Raw genomic sequence first — 19,056 nt, forward strand, 5'->3', positions numbered from 1 at the left:
CTTATTCATGCCTTAGCTGTTAGCTTTGCTGCTTGTGTACTTGGGTATCTTATGCCAATTTAGAGTCGAGAGTTCTCCCTTTGCTCTCCCCCATGCTTTGTTCGCACTTACAAGCATAAACTCTAACAGTGGTCTCCTCCATCACTGGTCTTTCTACAGCACTGCTAGGCAAGCAAGGAATTGTGGTGCTGAGCCAAACGAAGTGTAATGTGGTAAACAAAGAATGAACTTTTTCTCACTTACAATAACGACAATAGAGAGCTGAGAAGAGTTGAATATGGAGGGGGGCTTGAAAGCACATGGGATACTTTCATATATCTGTTTCCCACTGGATCTTGCTGAGCCTGACTAACAGTACTCATCCCATGTGAGAAGTGAGAAACGGGGCTAGGAACATGAAGCCATGCTTGTAGCAATGCAGTGTAGAGGGGACAACTTAAGTTGCTACTCCTTGAGTATTGCATACATATCATTTTGTTGTTTGTTTAATTATTAAGAGGGGTTTCCCAATATGTGTTCACTAGACTGGTTGTCCAGTGAATTCAGCATCTGTCTGGCTACGCCTCCCCAACGCTGGTATCATAAGCATTCAACACCACACTTACACACACACACACACACACACACACACACACACACACACACACACACATTGGTTCTAGAGATTGAACTCTGGCTTAGTACTTGCAAGACAAATACTTTACAGATCTCCGTGTGTGTGTGTGTGTGTGTGTGTGTGTGTGTGGTTTTGACGGAAATCAAACCCCAGGGCTTTCTCTTGCTAGGCAAGCACCTACCATTGAGTTCTCTAAGCAAAATGGCAGACTTTAACTCTTACCAACAATATAGACCCAAGTAAGCTGACCATCCAAAGGACTGAAGAGATGTCTCTGTGGCTGGGTGCACTTACCTTTTTCACAGAAAATCTGGGTTCTGTTCTCAGAGCCCATGTGGTGGCTCACAACCATCTATGTCTTCAGTTCCAGGGATGTGGCTCCCTCTTCATCTTCTGTGGGCACTAAACATACAAGTGATGTACATACCTATACGTGCATGTACGCACTCCCACACATGCATATAATAAAAGTAAATTGCAAAAAAAGAGTTGGCACCCAAGAGTTTTCCAGGACCTATTTGGAAACAAGCACAAATGGTATTAATTAACAATTAGAAAAGGCTTCTTGTCTCCTCAACCAAGGCTCTAGGGTAGTAATGCATCAGATTGGAGGTAGAGGGAGTTATACGTCCTCCATCAGGATTCTTGCTGATAGCTGATCTCAAGATGGAAAGTTGCTCTACAATCTAACAGTTAGGGAGAAAGGAATCCAAGTTCCACTGATACCTAGATGAGAGCCCGAGACAACACCTGAGTGTGACTGGCAATTAATTAGACAGATAGCATCTTATATTTGAGAAGGACCTCAGAGGTCTCAGCCTGTCTTCCTCCTGGTACTGAAACCCTTCCACAACAGGCTTGACAAACAGTGCTCTGGTCTGGGCTCCTGGGCTGGGTAAAGCAGTTACAGCTGCCTGCTAAATGACTTGCCTCTAAGGTACCAAATTCTTTGCCCGGAAGGAAGCTACCAATCCATCCGACCAGGATCTGCACGCTAGAACTTTGAAGATTGTAGTTACTTGTTCATTCATTTGCTATGTTCTCAGTATTTGCAGTCAGGTCTCAGACTTCCTTAAAATAGCTCATCTTTACCAAAATAACCAGTTTCTTTATCTCTCTCATATTTACTGATTTTCAGGATTTTCTCCAGCTGGCACTTGTTTTTCTTGAATTTTGGGGAGATATTTGGAGTGTAATAGGGTGTGTTTTATTTGTGCTGCTTATTCTACCCCGGTGTTAGGGGACTTGTGATGTTTTCATAGGCCATGAGCTTTCTGCCAGTAAAACTTTGTCTGTGAGTCTCCTGATGCTATCAGCACACTCTGATCTGTTACCTACTGGAGTTTACCCAATGAGAACTGGCTTTCTTCACACAGTTTACCTCAGAAGCCACACCACCAGTCAGGGGACCAGAACTCATTGCCAATATACAGCACAACTCACTGTCTGTTGCCCTGTAGTTTGAGGCTTAGAAAGCTTTATTTTCTATCTAGTAGTGCATCTCTTAAAACAGAGCAAAACAAACAAGTAAGTCATTTACCGACCTCCTTGACAAATAGCCCCTGAAGGAGATTGAGTGACATTTGGAAAGTTGGTAAAAGCCACCAGTGTCAAAGCAACTTAAAAAAAAAAAAAAGAAAGAAAGAAAGAAAGAAAGAGAGAAAAAAGAAAAAAAAAGTTGTGGCTGTGCTCTGTTCAACCAGGCCACACCTGTTTTTAGAAACCACTGAGAATGTTCTGTAGATAAACAGAGATGCCAGGTCTGACAGTCTCTAGGGCAACAAGATACTGATCATCATCACACATGTATGAGACAGAGACGCTGGTGACAAACACTAACCTGGTTTGGTTTTGTAGTCTTCTCAAGAATTGTCCCAGCAGGTGGTGGCAGTCCTGTCTGCAACCCTAAATGTGGCTATCTGAGAGAGAGAGAGAGACAGAGAGAGAGAGAGAGAGAGAGAGAGAGAGAGAGAGAGAGAGAGAGAGAGAGAGAGAGAGAGAGAGACAGAGAGACAGAGAGACAGAGAGAGATCTCCTGTGTGTTTTAACAGTCACCAGAGTGTCTGGAACTCACTCCTTCCTAATGCAGTAAATTTGAGGCTCAATGAAGTCTTCAACGGGCTTCTGTGGGTTGAATTCTAGTCATGCATTCACCATTATGGACAAACACAGCCACACTGCTGTTTCCTAAGCATTTCTATCCACATGTCTTGTATTGATGGGGGTTATAGTTTTATCTATATCCAATGACACATTTGTTTGCTTTTATTCCTCTCTCTCTTCTAGTTTGAGGCACTTGGCAAGAGTAAAGCAGACAGGCATTTTGTGAGAAGTGGGCAAGGGTGGGGGACAGAAGCAGGACCAGCATTTAGATCTCGGTAGACCTAACAGCACACTCACTCTGCAGTACTCACAGTCGAGGCTTGGTTGCTGGAGTGAGTCACCTTGGAAAGGTGCCCTTAAAAGTCTGCATCACAGGGAGTCTGCAGAGCTCAGGAAGGCTAATCCATGACACCACCGAGGTCCTTAAAAGTACAAAAATAAAAGGCTAAGTGGTAATAATAGGATTGGTTTATAAGATTAAAGTATGCACAATAACTGAAAACTAAAGGGCCGTGCTGGCCAGTAAGTAGCCATCTTCTTAAAAGTCCAGAACAGAATAAGCAGTGATACAGAGTGTCTGGCAAGAATTACAGTGGGCAGAATCAGCTGTAACAGTAAGAAAGGTCCAGCTTCCTTTTAACAATGTGGAGACACACCAATGCCAATCTCTAAGATAGCAGTCTACAGGGTTTCATATTTTATTGCCAAACGTATACGTAGTACATGCAACTGAAGGCACAATAAGAGCCTTAGTCATCCAGCCAAGTAGTGTTTCAGGGTCTCATGTTCCATACATGTCCCGACAGTCTGTGTTTCTCTTCATGAGTCTCTGAACACACTACTCATGCACATATGCACCCAGCTTTTAAAAGAATGAGACTACCTTGTATTATGCTGTTTTTTTAAAAATTGGTGTTTCACTGGGCGTATAGCAGGATCCATGTGCATGGTACTTAAACACCTAAATATTCTATGTTACTCATGGTAATATTATATATGCATGTATCATACATTGACTCTGAGTTTCATGCATGTGTGTGTCTGATTTTTTCTTTTCCTTCATTTCTTTTAAAAATCATCTTTGTGTGTGTGTGTGTGTGTGTGTGTGTGTGTGTGTGTGTGTGTGTGTGTATGTGTGTGTGTGCGCACGCGCGCGTGCGTATGCTTGTGTGCTGTTCACCAGGTATGTGCAGGGGCTGGCAGAGACCAGAAGAGTCTATAGAATTCCTTTAAACTGGAGTTATAGACTGTTGTGAGGTGCTGGATGTGGGTGCTGAGAACCCAACCCAGCTGCTCTGCAAAAGCCTTCAGTATTCTTAACTACTGAGCCATCTCTTCAGTCTGTTTCTCTTGTCTATCTTCCTCTTCCTCCTCCTCCCACCTTTCTTCCCCCTCTTTTTTCTTCTTTCTTATGCTTGGACTTTTGTTGAGTATCCTTGTTAGGGCTTCTCTTAATATTGTCCTTAGAAAAGTTCAGGACATTATCAGCAGTCACCTTTTCTTATTTTATTTTATTTTAGGATGAAATGTGGCTGAAGCTAAAACATGATGTGCTGTGTATCTGCTTAGCTACTTAAGATATCACTATTGAAAGACAAGAAATAATTAGGGGAAGTAATCAATTAGACGTTCTAAGCTGTTTAACACTACAGAAGTTATTTTTTTGCGTAATATTTAGAATTAGGTGGGAGCAGTAGCACCCCAAGGCATAATCACAGCCTAAAGAACTAAGTAAACATTATAGGTCATAAAGAAAAAAATGAGAGCCCCCAAAGAATGTATTATTTTAAGAAAAAGAGACAGAAATATCTTGGTAAAAATATAAAAATGCAAAACTTTTTCCGAACAGCGGCTTCTGGCTGTCGGCTGGCCGGCTGGCTGGAGCTTCCCCCTGCCGTTATGTGTGTCCACATACCCTTGTAATGCTTCCCATAAGCTCCTTGCTTGTGTTCCATCCCCAGAGACCGTCAAACACCCACAATGGGTCCCGTTTCCATTCCTGGCTTCCTAAAGAGGCAACACTTAGCTCAGTGAGGCTCTAGCTGTCTACGTCTTGGTCGCAGCTCCCCTGTGGATTAACTGTGTGATCTTGGCAAGCTCCTGAGTCACCTGTGTTCCGGCTTCCTTCTTGGACAAAAGTGGCTCCAGGCAGAGTGGTAAGCTTGAAGTCGCTGAATCCTGGCAGCTGATGGGAACCCTTCTGCTCCTTGTTCAGCACGCACATCTGCTCTCGTAGCTAATTCCTCATTCTGATCCTTGCTTGGCTATTTGGCTTGGTAGAGAACTAGAGGCTGTTTTACTTTGAGTATAACTTTAAGCGTATTTCCCAAAGGCTGTAATTCTAAGCCCTGCAGGCCCCTGGGCATTAGCAACGACTGTGGGAAATTGGTAGGGGACGCCAGAGACCCATTGCTTTCACTTACATGATTATTGCCTCACCATCCTTTTCCCACCCACCAGTGCAAAACAAATCCACAGAATAATAAGAAACATGCATGGCAGTCGGGGGCAAAAAAAAAAAAAAAAAAAAAAAAAAAAAAGAGCTGAGCTGAAATCAGCAGCAGAGTTCTCACTATTCAGCCCGTACTAGGAGTACCCTGGCTCGCCTCACCCCTTCTCGTTGGTTAAAACATAGGCCACAAGCATAGGAACACATGTGCACACACCACTCCTAGAGCTCCCACTTCGTACCCCCCACCTCCTGATCCTGGGCAGTGAAAGATGGTTCCCTGCATCAGTCACAGTGATTTCCTGGTCCCAAGCTCTGGATGAGGAGAGAGGCCACCAGAGCCGGGACTGGCCTGTGACAATGCCTGGAACATTCAAACCTGTCTATTTAAGCCACACTGTGAGATACAACAATGGACCAACTTAGTCATCTACCACCTCCGTGCACACAATTTCCTTCTCAGCTCACATTAACCAAAGGTTGCCTAGTGGCCGTCCCAAATATCCTCAACAACATACTGTTGTAACATTGACCGAGACCTTAGTGAGCCCTATGGAAAGAGCCCTGTTGTGTTGGCTAACAGTTGGGAATTCAAATCTCCTTTGTAAGCATTTGTCAGTCACTGTGTTTTCTCACCTCTGCCTAAGCTTCCTCACTGATAACAACCGAGAAAAGTCAAGGCTCTGTTTTCATGCCACTAAATGCCAGATTGGTGAAAGAAATGAAGAGGAGGGGTGGTTCTGAGCAGGCCAGCATTTCTAGAAGGAAAAGAAACAACAGATAGAAACTCTGACTTAATCCAGAGTTCCTTAGAGCAAGCCAGGAAAGTTCCTTAATCCGGGCTGTGCCTCTGTTTTTCTTCAACAAAGACAGTATCCATCAGCACTGGGCTCCAGGGCACAGGATTGGGGTCTAGCTCTGCAATGTCTCATGGGCAAGAGCATCTTCAAGACTGTCTGCTCATCCTTAACTTGGAGGTGCTGATAGCCCTTCCTACCATGTTTGTGAGGCCAAGGGCATCATGAGTGTGGAAGTGTTTTCTGTGCACAAAGTGTGAAGCCATTTGCAATAGCTTTGTTGCTCACATATTTTCATTACAACATGTGACTTCAAAAGACTAAGGTCTAGAATGGGACATTTAAAAAAAAATCTGAACATGATGCCAGACAATAGATAAACTGATTCTGGGCAGCCTATCACACTGAGAACTGCAGTATTATTAGGTTAAAACATAAAGGCAAAGTGGAGGGGTAGAGTGGTTTTGAGAAGGTAAACTGTCTCTGTCTGGAACATGGGCAGCTCTGCCAACCTCACTTACCCTGTGACAGAGAAGGCTGATCCCAGCTTTCTGCCCTGTATAGTCCCAGCTGTCCCTCCTGAGTGGAAAGACACTAGCTGCGTTTGCAACCTACTGCATTCCTAAAAGGCTTTCTTCGCTTACAAGTTTGTTTTCCCTAATCTCAGGAAACCTCCAATTTTCTCAAATTTCCAGTTATAAGCATGGAGGGTGTGGGGGAGATGGGGGGGGCGGGGACGGGGGGGGGGGGCGGCATAATGTACTAGATTCTCTCCTTTTTATACGCTGGAGTTCTTAAACTCAGGAGGCATTCTTTTCAGCACCACCCTTCCTTGTTGCTTTGTTCTAAATACAGCACTTGGAGCTGCTGCCAGGTGTTGATTGGTCCTCCTTAGGCCCCCGCCCCCAAGCATGCAAAGGCCCATGGATTGGGAAAGGCAGGCATAGATGTGTAAGCAATCAGTCTAGCGACTTATGCAAGGTCACCAAGTGAATAAATGGAACGCACAGCCACATCCATAAGATCCAGTCACAAAGTTCCCCCAGGAGACTCATCCCGGCATCAGTCCCTGCGTGGCCAACCTTTGCAAGAGCAGATGTCTTATCAAGTTAACTGCACAACAAGGCCCACCCTTGCCTATCAAGTGCTATCTTTTATTGTGCTTTGGGGCTCTAGCAAGATAAGACCTCCCATATGGTACTTGTATTAACATCAAATAATGGCCATTGTATTGTGTACACTATCACCATAGAAATATTTACTTAGCTGAACACAGACACCGGTCAAGCATGGTGATTGAAAACAAGCTAATCATAAAAACCATTCATGCTCACATCTATTTATAAAATCTGTTTCACTTGTGGCAGTTAAGTATAGGCTTTGCTCTAAACAAACACACGCAAGCCTTCTGCACACCCAGGGACATGAAAGGCGCCACTCTTCCCTCCTCCACAGAAAGGCAGGCCACAGGGAGAGGCTGTGCTGGAGACTCAGCTTAGCCACTCCTGACTCTGACCTCTTAGTGTCCGGGGACCTTTGTTTTCTCCCTGCTCACCCTCCCTGAGTGAGGTGCCCAGGCCTCTCTTGCAACATGCATATACTGAGAAGCCTGTGGCCAATTGTACTAACTGCACCTTTGTAGCTTCAGATTGCTGTGAAGCAGGGCCTGGGAAAGCTATAATATGTGAGAGGCACAAACAAGGCTGCCTTTCCATTATAGTTCACTGGTTACCAGGGATTTTTCAGAAACATGGATTCTGTTGAACACAGTGAAGTGGCTGAGAACCTGGGCTTTTGAGCTATGGGATTTGAGTCCTTTCCTACAATTTATTAACCTTTTTTTTTTTTTTTTTTTTTTTTTTTTTTTTTTTTTTTGCCTTATGCTGTAACTTGTCTAGGCTCCAAGATCTACCCTGGAGAATTGACCTAATGATAGCATTCGCTCACTGACTGGATGTAAAGAGAACGGCTATAGTATCCATAAAGGGAGCAAGCCTAGGACATGGTTTATGATGTCAGCATTACTGCTGTACATGACTTAAGCTAATTGTCCCTACCCAAGCCAAGTGGTGGGAAACGCTACTTGAGAGTGCCATGTAGAAAAGGACAGAAGTGACTGGAATTTGATATCAGCTCTACTACCAAAGAACTGAGCCACTTTGGGCAAAGGTCTCTTCTTTCAAAGAAGTCTATAAAATGTAATTCCAAACATTATGAGCAGGAAGATCTATGACTGGGGCTGGAGGCCTTTTAAAAATGTACCTTCTTATCTCTACCCCCCACTTCGCCCAGTTCTGATCCTAGGCCTTGGCAAGACCAGCAAAGCCTCTGTGCTTATTCATTCCACAAACAGATATTGAGCCATTACTCTAGGCAGGTGGTGCTCCGAATTGTAGGGAACTGCAGCTGTACTGGTATTGACCATTACTTGTTTTTCTGTGCAGTTGAAACATTACTTGTTGTTCTGTGCAGTTGAAACATTACTTGTTTTTTTCTCTGCATTTGAAACATTTTGCTCCACTGGTTGCCTTCATTTTCCTTGTTTTGAGTCCACAGTGCTGTTCCATTGCTGGTTCCTCCCCTATATAAGCAGTTCTGTTACTCCCAATAAAAGGCATTCTCTTAGCATGAATGACCTGCTGTCTTGAGTGTTCTTAAATCCGCAGTCCCTTGCTCGATAATTCGGGGGTACTTGCAACACGGGTGATATACAGAATGATGGGAAAATGTCCAGCAACAAGCTAGCATACCTCAGACCTTCCTTCTGGTGACCACTGGGCTAAGGCCACTGGTGTGACTAACTCAAAGGTGATCCTTGTGCTCTGAGCCTAAGAGCTTTGGGCAAACTCAGAATAGAAAAGAAGCTCACCTTTGGGCATTCTGTCTCCTGTCAAATTTTATTTTAGATTTATGTATTTAAGCTTATGTGTGTTGAAGGTTTTGCCTGCCTGCATGTGCATGCATCGTGTGCTTGCCTGGCACCTGCAGAGGTCAGAAGAGAGTGTGGGATCCCGCAGAGCTGGAGTCATGGATGGTCGTGAGCCACGGGTATGGATGGCTGCTATGGATCAAAGCTGGCTCCTCTGCAGGAGCAAAAAGTGCTCTTAAGGTCTGAGACAACTCTCCAGCTTCCTCTGTCCTCGTATAGCTCCGTTGTCTTTTCTGCTGGCGGCTTCATTTTCAATCCTACGTCACATTTTTTTTTTTACAGCACCAGGGCCTGAGTTTGTGACTGTAGATGAATGCTTTTCTCATCCATGCTTGTTTCCTCATTTATTTGTTTATTTATTACTAAATATACATTTCTCCCCCTCCGACTCTCTCTGTTCACGTGTGTGCATATACATGAATGTGTATATGAAAGGCAAAAAGCAACATCCTGTGTTAGTTCTTAGGTACCACTCACCTTGTTTTTTTGACAGGTTCTCACTGCTTGGAGCTTTCCAAAGAGGCTAACCTGGCTGGTCAGTAAGTTCCAAGGATCAGCCTGTTTCAGGATCCCAGCGCTAGGACTGCAAGCAAAACCCATCATCCCTAGCTTTCTTCTTTTCTTTCTTTCTTTCTTTTCTTTTCTTTTCTTTTCTTTTTTTTTTTTTTCTGTGGGTTCTGGGGAGCAACCTCTGGACTTTGTGCTTGCAAGACGAGAACTTTACCAATGGGACAACATATTCACCTTTCAGATGAGGCTTGCTATTTCAGAAGCAAACCATAACTGCAGTACCATCTCCCATAGCGCTAATGGAGTCCAGGCTTCCAGAAGGAAGTTGGTGTTGTGGGAACTCCCAGTGGAAAACGTATAGGGCAGATGGCTCCCGGGAGTAGGTCTCCTGATGGTCTGCAGAAGGACTGATGTGGCTGGAACAGGGGTGGAGAGCAAGCCTGGTATCACCAACTGCTCTGCTGCCAGAGACTAGCAGATGCCCACGCCAGGAGAGGGGCCACCACAGGGGTAAGTCACAGGGATCTTGGTGCAACCTGCAATTTGATGTGTCTCTTGCTCATTCACACGATCGTGTGTGGAAAGACTCCTAGAAGCTAGAGTTACAGGCAGCTGTGAGTTACCTGATTTGGATGCTGGGAGCTGCACCTGGGTCTTCCGGAAGAACAACAAGCATGCTTAGCCAATGGCCATCTCCTCACTCCCTAATTTCCTCACTTAAAGTAGAGAGTTTGACCTCTCCATCAGTTGCTTCATATGCCCTGTCTCCCCCATGTACCCAAGACTTAAAGACAGGCTGAACCATGGCGTTAACTCTGAAGCTGTCTAGCAGAACTTGTGCTGTGCCTCCCCCAGGCCCACTCCATCTGTCTCTGTCAGTTCTGTGGTCCCAATGGTATGTGCTTGAGGGTGTTTTGGTCTTTAGGTCTAGCCAACAGAACTATGCAAAGTGACAGCTCTAGAGGTCCAGGGATTGGCATCAGGGCTTCTGAGATGCGCAAGGCAGAGAAGAAGAAGAAGAAGAAGAAGAAGAAGAAGAAGAAGAAGAAGAAGAAGAAGAAGAAGAAGAAGAAGAAGAAGAAGAAGAAGAAGAGAAGAAGAAGAAGAAGAAGAAGAAGAAGAAGAAGACTGCCCTGTGTTCTTTCTCTTGTCTGGCACCCGAGTGCCAGTGAGTGGATCTGCTTTCCTGGCATAACATAGATCAGCCTGCCCTTTTTGCTTTTTACCACCTGGTTCTACACATCTTCTATCACCTGCCTCTTTGGCAAGAAAAACCGTAGAAAATGATGATGAGTGGGCTACAATGGGCCACATCTCCCAGGGCAGTGGTTTAGGCCAGGGTATACCACACTCCACTTCCTTTTTGCTCCACATGTATGCACTCACCCTCATACACCCTGTCTGACACACCAGCTCAGGCTTAGTAGAGGGCAGTCTTCCAAGGAAACTAGAACTTTGACCAGGAGGCACATGAAGAAGCCTGACTGGGCTCAACACTCTAAGAAACCCTGTGGATAACTTTGGTGGATAACTTTGATGATCAACATCCAAACTGCTTCCTCGTGTCTCTATGAGCCCTGTCTGAAATGACTGTGCCTCCAGAGCAATCTGACCTACAAAGCCGTGGAATAGATCCAGTGAAAGCAAGCTGGTTACACTGAGGATTGGGGTTCTGTTTATTGACAGGGTCATGGCCTCTTCTGGTTATGACCCCCGAGGGACCCTGGCATGGAAACAGGATTTGTAACGTAACACTAACAATAACACACTAGAGACAGCCGTGACAGAGCCTGGCTCTCCTATACACCGCAGCTGGCTCCTGAGGACGAGGACAGCCAGGGCCAGGCAGGGTGGGCATGGCGTAGGAGACAAAGAAGCTAGAAAAGGTTGACGTTACTAGTATCCAGGGGTAGGTATGCAACAGTGGCTTCTGTAGTCCCTTTAGTTGGAGAAATCAATTTTGGACTTTGCAAGCTGCTGTAGTTCCCAGGTCACTCCACCCCTCTGAATGGAGTTGTGGGCTCTGTCATGCCCCTACTCTATCACCATCGTGGTGCATTCTCCATCTAGAGAGCAAATCTGTTCTCCATTTGCCACATTGTACTTTGCTTGGGAAATATCTGTCATCTATGTATCTATGTATCTATCTATCATCTATCTATCTATCTATCTATCTATCTATCTATCTATCTATCAATTTCCTATCTGGAGTTGGGGAGGCTATAAGATGGGACCGAGAAACGGAGAGAAATTGAAGACCCAAATTTCTCTCATTGTTTGTCAGCCCACTAGAAGCCTTTCTAGACCAGAGGCTGGATTTTTCTGTAGTTTCTACCCTTGGCTGTTCAGAAAGAATCTTAGGGACTATGAAATATACCAGCAGGGCATGCCACACTGGAAAACCCCACATCCAGCGTTCGCCAGTGGTTTCTGTTTCTTTCTACAGGAAGGAGATAACTTTGGGAATGTACAGGATGGGACACTGCAGTGTTTTCCAGTTGGCTGGTTAGAGTATGCTGTAGAAGAATAGTGGCAGAGGCTCTCCTCTGGTTCTTCCATCAGGCCCATGCCTCACCTCTTACCTATGCGATATGCAGGAGTGGAAGTGCAGATGCTAGAAGGACCTGGCACTCATTCAGAGGTGATTTCCAAGGGAAATGCTTAGGAACCTTCTTTTTTCCCTCTTAGAGTCTGGGAGAGCCAGTTCCCTTGAGTCTGGGGGAGTCAGTTCCTTTGAATGGTGCTGTCACAGACCAAAACACTTAACAGCCCTGCGTTGATCTTAACTGCAGCTCTCATTTCCAGAATTCCTTCCATCCCTCAATTTCCAGCAAGTTTTCTCCTGTTGTGCAATGTGCATCCTTGCCTTGGTGACACCCCAGTGGTCCATTGTGAGTGTCACCTCTTCTTTTCCTATGTAGTCACATCCTATGAGGTTTCACACTTCATAAAGAAATTCCCAATAATTCCAGGCTTTGACTAAATGATGGAAAACTCTCTGGATGTGGTGCTCTTGACCCTCCTTAATGACATTGGATGCTAGGTTTTATAGAGAGGCTATCACATTTGCTTGACTGTTTATAGTAGTATTCTACATACTCACACTTACCAAAACAAGGAGCCTCCATTTATAATTGATTTGCTATCTCACTGATTGATAGTATCCAGTGAGCAGAGTTTATATGGGTAAGAACTTGTAGGTCCCTCTACTGGCTTGTACTGTGATTATGTGGAATAGATAGTAGGCTTTATGCACTTGAAATGTGGAAGAAGCTAGGTAAGAAGCAAATGTGATTTTTTTCATATTTTCTTCTTCAAAAAAGTACATAGGTGTGTGTGTGTGTGTGTGTATGTGTGTGTGTGTGTGTGTGTATGTGTGTGTGCATGCATGCACACCCTTATTTCCACTGTGATGATGATCCTTCCTAAAGCATAGCTTACAGACTTGTTTGTGCTTTCTATTTTCTTTGTGATTGACTTTCATAAAATTTTTGCCTCTCCTTCCATTAACCATTAACCTACATCATTTTTTGAATGATTAAACTGTATTGTTGCTCCTTCTCTCCTTCACATGTCTTCCTTCGAACAGGTATATGGTCCCTGAAGATAGGAGCTTCTAGAACGTTCTCATCCTGTGCTGGCGGAATTCCCAGGACATGTGGCATCCCTAAGAAGCACATGGAAGAATGTTATGGTCTGGGCTTCAGCTGAAGTTCAGAGTTATTACCAGGGATTTTCTTAAAGACAGCGAAAGGGAGAGCCCCAGATTACTCGCAAATAAGTCAGGTATCATGGGCCTGATCTTCGCCTCAGACCTACATGCCGATGGTCTCATCATAGGAACATTTTCAACTTTCTCCTTCTTACTCCTCCTCTACTCTCTTTTCACAGAAGTAGAGACAAATGTTACCGGAAGCCTCAATTGTCAGAGTTCAAAGCCCTTGCTAAACATTTGACATTTGGAAACGTGTCTCCCTCCCCTCCATCTGCACCCTCATCTTGCTTGCATGGGCACAAGCCACAGAGATAACCATAGCAGGCAGAATAAATGAAACTTGTTTCCTTTTAAATTTTCTTCCTCCTACACAATACAGCTAGGCGCCCTGGAGTTGCATGCATTTTACCCTAGACTTTTCTCTTTTGATTTTTAGGTCAGCAGACAGAAAAAATTCACATTTTCTAGAGAGGGACAGAAATCATGGAACTATTAAACCAGAAAGGATCTAATAGACTATTTCCTCTGATAATCTTGTATACTACTACTACTACTAGCAACAACAACAACAATGATAATAATAAAAACCTTGAGGCTTGGAGAAGTTTAATGCACTGTTTGCAGTCAGTTTCATATGAACTGAGCTGGCACCAAACCTCAGAAGCTGTGTAGTGGTCAGATTGATATTCACAACATAAAGGCTTGGACATGATACATCCATTTTACCAGTAATCCCAAAAGGTCAGACAGTGGGCTTTCCCAGATTCTACACAGACCAAAGTTTCTCATGACTCCATCAGGGAAACAGGCCAGCCTTGTCCTCCAACATCTTTCTTGGGCAGATGGCTGGAGGATGGAGTGTCTCTGGTCCTGACCTGGGCTCTGTGTGCCAGGTCACACAGCCGGCCTCCTTTAGCTTTGTGTAGCTGCTGTGTACTGAAGACTCCAACACGGAGGCCTGCCCCGTCACCTAGAGGCCCCAGTGTGTTGAAGGACACCAAATATCAGGCAATCTGGTGACGGAAGAACTCTGGAGACAGGCTGCATCCCTGCTTCGTACGGCTTGGGGATATCCAAAAAAGAATGCTCCACATACCCCATCCTCGCCCCAAAGAGGCAGAAATTCCACTAGAGAAGTTCTTTACTTTAAGTCTTTGGGTTTTTTTTTTTTTTTTTTTTTTACAGAAAATCCAAACAAAAATGAATATGACTCCAGAAGAAGAAGAAGAAGAAGAAGAAGAAGAAGAAGAAGAAGACGAAGAAGAAGAAGAAGAAGGAGAAGAAGGAGAAGAAGAAGAAGGAGAGTTCTTTTAGGAATTGAAAATGTGACTAGATACAAAAGCAGGAGAAAGAAAATGGGTAGATTCTCCCATCTTTGCTTTGTCTATTTCCTCCCGTCTTGTATCACGTACCCCAGAACTCTCCAGCTCCCATGCCACTTTTGCAACACTGAATGGTAAATGAGTAAAACCTCGTTCATCTCCCACTATCTCATTTAAAGCTAACACCAGGTCCTTTGCAGCATGATGGTGCTGTGTGCAGTGTGTGTGTGTGTGTGTGTGTGTGTGTGTGTGTGTGTGTGTGTGATGGGAAAGTGGGGACTAGGAGCAGCCTTGGTATAATAGCCACCTGCCACATGGCATCTACTTCTGGGGCTCCTAGCTCACAGCCAAACTTCTGCTTCCTCGAGGACCAGTGAAAATGGCCCATTAGCATTTATAGACATACTCTCAGTCTAGGGCAAGAACCCTTTTGGTGCTCTTAGCTAGCATTCTTGTCCCATCCTCAGCGTGCAACGTCCTACCAAGGCAGAACAGTGTGCTCCCAGGCCCCACACCTCACACGCATGCTTCCCAGCCCACTAGAGAGATTTTTCGGGAAATTACTTTTACAAATGGTAACCTCAAGGTAAGCATGGCACACCAGATATGAATGTTTTACTGGGGCAGCTAAGCTAAGGAGTATTTACTTAAAGAGGAAGGTGAAACTTACTGTTCAGCCCTGGGATCATTTGCAGATTCCTAGGCTTGAGTCCCTCTAGTGTCATGATTAGGAAGACAAACCTAAATCCAGGCTTTGGAGACTGCTGGGGACCAGGGGACAAAGTAATTTTCTTTTCTTTTCTTTTTTCTTGCTATTTCCTCCTCCACTCTGCACTCTCGCTTTTGTGAAAGAACTCAGCTTTATTCCTCAGCATGGAAAGAAAATGAAGATTCAATACTAAATTAAGACTAGAAGAGAAATTTATTAGCACCTCCTTTTTCTTATTCCTGGAAGGATGAGTGGTTAAACAGAAGTCTATCTCAAGAATGGGTCATGGATGTAACTTCTGGATAGCTTTGTTTACATGAACTCCATTCCCTGATGAGAATCTGCTTGTACACTGTTAGGGAACACTGCGTACTGTGCATTGCTTTCCAGAATCCGGGTCAGCAGATCTGCTCGTTCTGCAGAGGACAAATTAAGAGGAGGGACTTGTGCAGTGCAGGGGTGAGGGCATGTGGCTTTTCTCAATGTAAGACACACAGGCACATATTGCTAGAAGCAAAAAGCAGCCCGTCTGCCTTTGAACACTGAAATCATTGTTTGTTTGTTTGTTTGTTTGTTTGTTTTATCATTTTCCTCTACGAATTTGGCAAGCCTGCTTCAAAAACTGAAAAGAAGAAAAATAATGAATTTTTCGAGACCTCCGAATATAGTGACCTAAAGCCCAGTGCTGTAAGATTTCCCCGATGGAAAAGAAGCTCTAAGTGGCCTGGAGAGCCCAGTCCTCCAGTGGGAAAGTTTATCAGTATGGAAAAGAGGTGTTGGACAATTATCTGGTTAGATTAGAAATGACTGGATTTCTCCTATAGCCTGGCTATGGCTTACTAACATCTGGGCAACACAGTAAGACCAAAACAACTGTGGGTGACAAGAGAGAAAATGTGTAGTGTGCACACTTTAGACATGCCCGTATCTCCAGGCCCATTTTGAGTCAGACTTTGTGAATTATGGAACAGCAGTCACTCATTCAACAGAAAGCATTCCATTCACAAACACTGCAGCTAAGCTCACAATGGTTCATTATGAGTTCTTGTGCTGAAGAGCTGGTTGCCTTTCCAGAGTAACAGTCTTTGCCTGCCCTTCTCTCTAGGCTCATTTACCACATTTACATGTGTCTCTTCAGAGCTTATCTGATGTCTAGCACCCCCTGGTGGGGAGATTGGAATGCTCACCCTACACACAGCCTGTAAACATCAAATGGCTAAGCCTGTAAAGGGCCTGTGTTGCAAGACAAAGGATCAAAGTTCAATTCCCAGAACCCATGTAAAAACAAAACAAATAAACAAACAAAAAACCAGGTGCACGTTACAGTCAAGTGAAGACCCCTAATGTGGTTCTGGTGATGGATTTAAATGTGAAAAAACTCTGAGTGAAAGCCCCTGAGATTTTTAAGTATTGGGGTGTCAGGTTGCTGTACAGGTGGTGAATGTCTCCCTTGTTGAATGTATCAGAGGCTCTCACAGGTGAGGGTAGTCATTAGTTGAGGAGAAAATAAAACTATTGAACTGAAGTTGCAAGGAACTGAATTGGTTTTCTTTTTCTTTTTCTTTTTTCTTTTCTTTTTTTTTTAATCTTTTTATTGATTCTTTATGAGTTTCACATCATGCACCCTGGTCCCACTCATCTCTCTATCCCCTTATATCTGCTCCTTGCCTTTGCAACCTCCCTCCAAAATGAAAAATATACATGCAAACAAACAACAAGCAAACACAGGAAACAAAACATAGACAATATCTCATCGTGGAAGCTACAGTGTGTCACAGTGTGTCCCACAGCACACCCCTCTGTCCATACATCTTTGCTTGAAAATGTTCATTGCAATGAGTCATTGGTCTGGTTTGAGACTGTTGGCTTCTACGACACTATCAATATTGGATCTTCATCAGGACTCCTCCTGGTTATCCTGTTGCTGCTCTGTATCATGGAGATCCTGAGGCTTTGGATCAGCAGGACTGGCCAACTTTGAGGCATGGATCTGGGCCTGGGTGGTAGCTAAGGTGGGTCGACCTGCAGGCTTTTTCCGTATCTGTATCGCCAGGATGAGCTCCCCAGCACTGCTTTGAGTAGGCCACACAATGCTGCCACCGGCAGAAGGCAGGGTCTTCTGCTCTCCTGCCCTTTAGGCCAGCTCTCCCAATTGCCTCTGTTAGCAACAGATGAGAGGGCAGATGGCATTGCCCTCCAGGCCACCTCAAGGCAGATGAGTGGTAAGGCCAGCTCTCCCATGCTCTTGCCCTTGGGGGCCAACTCACCAGTGCGCACATCACCAGGTTCTGCTGTGATGCCCAAGTGAAGTGCAGGGCCTGCTCTCCAAAGTGCTGCATCTGGTGAGGGGGCAGGATTAGCTCTCCCACATTCGTGACCCTGTGGACAGCTTTCCGGACTGCTGGCAGTGATGAGGAGCAAGGGGTGGGTCACTTTGACACCTGTGCCACTCTATGGTGGGGTCAGCTTCTCACCCACGCCCACACCCTGGGGTCTGCTCACCCACAACCCTGCCACCAGGGCCAGCTCCACTGTACTGTCCAGGTAAGGTGCTGGGCCCACTTTCCCAAGTGCTGCCATTGATGAGAGGTGGGGCCAGCTCTCCAGAGTGCTGAAACTAATGAGAGGTGGGGCCAGTTCTGCACAACCCCTGGACATCCACATGGTCCCCAGCAACTTCATTGACTAGGAATGTTCCCATGTTATCTAGTGGTAATATGTACCACAAACATCAGCATTGACCCCTGCTGCTGCATGTTACGGACCCAGACATGGCAGCAGCAGCTGGGGCTGGGACCTTGCCATGGTCCCAGGTGGTGTGGCTGGCCACTCTCGCTCCATAATGCTCAAGCTGCTCCACTTCTCCTTCTCTCCCGTCTGACCACCACATGCTCATACACTGTGGTGGCCCCCACTGCAGACTGGCTATACAACTGGTTGGGCCCCTGAGTGACCTCCTCTGTCAAGTGGTGGGTGTCTTATGGCCCACCTGTGCTTTGCACAGGAGGCCAGGTCAGTACATGGCATGGAGGTCCGAAGGCCTCTGTCTGTCTTCCTCCTCCTGCGGTGTGCTGCCTGGATTTAATTTGAATGTGTCCTAGGCAGAGTACAGCTTTGACCACCAAGCCAGGCATCAAACTAGGATGAACAGAGACCTGCCATCAGCTCTGTCCCTGACTGATAAAAGAACATCACCACAAACAAGGTGTCTCTCTGCCCATTGCCAGGGGCTGAATTGGCAAATGACATTGTAATGAGTAGGAAAAGGACAGGCTTCTATTCTTCTTGCAAAGAGATGATACATAGTGTCAAGAAGGCAGCTACAGGGAATTAAATACGCTTACTTTACAGTAGGCACAATGACATTCTAACAATCAAGTACATGTGCTCATTACATGGAGTGTGTAAAAATTAAAAACAAATGTAGGTAGTGATAGCCCTGCAATAGATGAAAGTGTCATGACTCTACTAATACAACACCATACCCAGGCACAGTCTAATGAGGGATCAGTAAAGCGCTACGGCCAGGTGGGTAGCAGAGAAGGACCACTTAAGGCCCGGCCTTGCATTTTTAGTTCTCACATGCTCAACTCAAGATTTCATCTTTTCTACATTTGTACTTGTGTGTGTGTGTGTGTGTGTGTGTGTGTGTGTGTGTGTGTATTTGTGTGTATTCATGGCAGAGTGTTTTTTTTTAATAATATTTTTTTCCTAAGCAAACATGTGATTCTAACAGAATGTGCTGAATTTCAAACAGCCACACGTGTATGAAAGCTGTCCAAGTCGGTTATTTGTAGAATGCTGATTTTTTCCATACATATCAACATTTGGTAATTATCATCAGAAGTATTCATGAAAGCTTAAAAGTGGAAATAAAATTAAGAGAGATTCAACAAGAGCCTCAGA

At 44.9% G+C, this 19,056-nt stretch overlaps 1 non-coding gene across 1 annotated transcript; it reads right to left on the reverse strand.

Annotated features, from left to right (window-relative positions):
* Positions 1-18,238: 18,238 nt before the first annotated feature.
* On the reverse strand, positions 18,239-18,382 carry LOC127198802 (small nucleolar RNA SNORA48). Its single transcript, XR_007831850.1, has one exon. It is a non-coding gene; the product is annotated as a small nucleolar RNA SNORA48 (small nucleolar RNA).
* Positions 18,383-19,056: the final 674 nt, after the last annotated feature.

The sequence above is a fragment of the Acomys russatus genome, chromosome 14, assembly GCF_903995435.1.
Source record: "Acomys russatus chromosome 14, mAcoRus1.1, whole genome shotgun sequence".
NCBI classification, from domain to species: domain Eukaryota; kingdom Metazoa; phylum Chordata; class Mammalia; order Rodentia; family Muridae; genus Acomys; species Acomys russatus.